This window comes from Chaetura pelagica, unplaced genomic scaffold (assembly GCF_000747805.2).
Source record: "Chaetura pelagica isolate M959 unplaced genomic scaffold, ChaPel_1.0 scaffold45, whole genome shotgun sequence".
Taxonomy (NCBI): domain Eukaryota; kingdom Metazoa; phylum Chordata; class Aves; order Apodiformes; family Apodidae; genus Chaetura; species Chaetura pelagica.
The window spans coordinates 1,596,917-1,600,774 of record NW_009953217.1 but is presented as its reverse complement, the minus strand read 5'-3'; positions in this window follow the sequence as shown (position 1 = coordinate 1,600,774).

The window sequence follows — 3,858 nt, the reverse complement described above, 5'->3', positions numbered from 1 at the left end:
AGCAGTGTTCTAGTCCACTGTCTTGCCTCCAATTCTGGAGCTATTTTGGGTGGTTTTTACACATCACCGCACTGTGTCCAAAGAGACTTACCCTTAGTAATGTGGACGTCAGGGTAAAAGTGGCCAAACCTCAGCTAGCAGTCTGTGCAGATCAGATGTGTGTGTGCATGTGAGATTGCCTTGCAAAAGCATCACTGCATGCCCAGGCTTTCTCCTTTGGGAAGAGCAGGTACAAGCCATGCTGGGAGCAGGCTGTCAGAATTGCTTTACCAATGAGGTGCCATGGTAAACCCAGATTTCTCTGTTACCTGCCTCTGGGGAACATGAAGAGCTAACAGCAAGTTCATGTGGTAGCACAAGCCACTGAAATGTTCTCCTAGGACAAAACAGCCTCCAGCTACAATGCTAAGGATACTGACATTCAGTTTTATGCATTTCTGCTGGCTCAGAGGTCCCCGCTGTCTCTAACAGCTGTAGCTTGCTATAATCTATAAGCCAGTACTATAAATATTACCTACTGTTTAGATTGCTCTTTGTCCATAGACCTCAAAGTGCTCGGAGCAAGGTGGATTCCTTATTGACATGGAGAACACCAAGGTTAAGTGATTTGCCCAAAGTAACATAGGAAATCTATGGCAAAACCAGAAAAAAGAAATTACTTTCCCCTCACCCTTTAATGTATCCCTGTCACTGAGCGGCATCCTGAGCTCTGCTCAAGGAGAAGCCAGAGTGGATTGTGGCCATCTGTATGTACATAAACACTCTTAATTAATCTGATAATAGCAGAATAGATCAGCTTCCTATAGAGATTTTTGTATCTATGTATCTATCTGTTGGTGGGGGTGTGTTTGTGAGTATTAACTTTTCTCACAGCACAGGGCTCAGACTTTTAAGTAAGAGCTTCTGCACCACGGAGCATCTCAAGGGGAAAGATTGTGCTTCAGGCAGTCACCATCCCTGGAGGTGTTAAATAATGTGTGGATGTGGCACTTCAGCACATTGGTGTTGGTTTGATGGTTGCATTTGATGACTTTAGAGTCCTCTCCAACCTTAATGATTCTGTGGGAATGCCATTTGGCAAACAAAGGGGGCTAAATTCTGTTCCCCATCATAAAAGCAGTGATGGTGTTTAGATGCTGCACACATATTTTGCAGCTGCAGCTCTCACTGGCAATCTCTTAAGCCTGATGAGGACCCGGACAGATAACAATCAGTTTCCTGTGAGTGTTATTAATTACTTCTTCTTCTTTTTTTTTGTGCAGTTGCCTTCTTATGTTCATTTTTTAGCCTCTTTTCATGCAAGTAGCTCCACAGATAGACTGATACAGGCATGTTAACTACAGAAATTATGTCTGATGCAGTTTGGCATTTTATAGATACTTCATGCATAAACAGAGTGAGTCAGAATGTGATGGCCCACTGGCAATCTCTTAAGCCTGATGAGGACCCAGACAGATAACAATCAGTCTCCTGTGAGTGTTATTAATTACTTCTTCTTTTTTTTTGTGCAGTTGCCTCCTTATGTTCATGTTTGAGCCTCTTTTCATGCAAGTAGCTCCACTGATAGACTGATACAGGCATGTTATCTACAGAAATTGTGTCTGATGCAGTTTGGCATTTTTTAGATACTTCACGCATAAACAGAGTGAGTCAGAATGTGATGGCTCTACAAATTGGGTAAGCTGGTTCTTTACTTCATTTTAAAGGCTTCCCCTTCAGCAGTCTTAAATACTTATGTGGTGGTTTACTGAGCTGTATGAAGACACCAGTGAATTCAAAGTCCGAGCAATGCACCTGGATGGGTTTGGAACAGGAGTTATACAGAGGTAAGTGACTTGAAAAACCAGCATAGGTATCAAATCAATGTGCAGCCTGTACTAAGTAACTCTAGAAACTGCCTTCACACCTGGTGTTGAAAATTAATGAGATGTAAATGTAGTGAGCACACTGGAGACACTTTGGTTCACCTCTGTGTGCGTTCAGCTTCTCCTAGACTGCCTGGGCTCTGTGGGGTGGCTGCTTTGTGGAGGACCCTTAGTGAGAGCTGAAGGACTCATGTACTCAACCTTAGAAGAGTCTTTAACATGTGTCACTTAGGAGAGAATGTTCGTTGGACTCAGGTATGTGTTCATCAAACAAAGTCCGCTAAGGATCAGTGAGGAATTACCTCAGGCAAGGACCTATTATTGCCAAGTATTATGTTTAGAAAATGCCTCAAGCCTTTAAGAAAAAATCTTGGAGATTAATTTATTCAGTCCTTGAAAGCCCAGGAACTCTGTCACATATTTCTGTATGTTTATTATCACACCATATCCTATCCACACAGTGTTGAAGCACTGCAGCAACACATCTTACTGCCTCCAGCACAATGCCTGCCATAGAAAATGAGTTCTATATTTCTACCAGCCCACACTATCAGGAGTACACAAGATATTGTAGTTTGAAGTAGGAGGAGCTTGTATCCTGCAGGAGACTGACATGGTGCCAACCTGAGCTCCACACCCAGGGACAGCAGTACTAACTTTTCTTCACTGCCACATCTGGCCCCAGAATGAGCTGCCTCCTGGGATGGGTAGGACACCAAGAGAGCTATGAAGCAAGTTGGGATATCATTTGAAAAGTGCTGTGGGGAGAGGACTTGCCTTCTGCGTGCAGTTCATTTCTCACTGTTTGAAAACTCACAGGAGGAGCTGCTTAGGCACTTAACACCAGGCATATTTTTAAGCACCTTTCTGAATGGGTGTTTGGTCTCCTACAGCCATCATCTTCCTTATGCATAAATAATGCCTCCTTCCTGTGAAAGTAGTATTATTTTGCTGTTTGGCTTCTTGGTGAAAGCTCTAATAGATGAAGTTCAAAAGTGGCAGCAATAAGGGCCCAATAAGAGCAGAGAGCCTGGTACATCATGCCCGTAATCTGATTTGATATGAAGAGCTCTGTCAACAAATCCTTCATTATGCAGGCTTTCTGCTCCAGCTCTGTGAGGAAAAGCAAATTAAGCAGCCCACGTATGTAATATTAATGGCTGGAGAAGCAGCACTGCTACTCTGTTTGTATGTACTGCCAATGCTCATTAAGAAATTCCTGTCACATTGTAAAGATGGCTGGTAGATTACATATGACAAGCTCCTGCATCTGTCTCCTTAAAACAGCCCCTGGAGCCTGGAGGGACACATTCAGTACTGAACCACATTTTTTTTCACCAAGAAACTCACTACTTCCTTGTTTCAGTGGATGCAAATGAGGCCTCCTGTTGCATTTGCCCCTTCTGCATTCACAGACACTGCTCTGACTGACTGACAGGGCCTGGGCATCAGCTACTTGGTACCTGAATTCTGTAGTAACAGGGACTTTGCTTATTCCTCTTCAGACCTTTGTTCCTAATAATTAAATTAGAGCTTTCTACAGTCAGTTAACATATTAATGATCTAAAAAACAATCCAAAGAGTTTCACCACTCAGCCATAATGATAGGAGACTGCAAAAGTGACTACAAGTCCATTTCCGACACTTCGCTGAGCTCAGTAAGTACAGATTAACAGAGTGGAGGAGAAATAAGGATAGGAGGCACATTCTCCATAAGCAGTTTTCAGTTTGAGGAGAACCATGGGTCCAGTGGTAGCTACAGATTTTCACTGCAGCTCATCCCCTATCTGCTTCCACATGTTTGTATCTCAGCCTGCTTGTATGGAGGGCAGTGCCAGGAGCTGGTCCTGGGAGTCCCAGCTGCATGTCTGTGTGGCAATGCTCAGCAGCCAAGCACAGAGTAACCTCCTTCAAGTGAGCCATCAATATCAAGAGTTCCTCTGAGCAGATGACCCCTTCTTCTACCCATGTACTGTACTTTGCAGCCCCACTA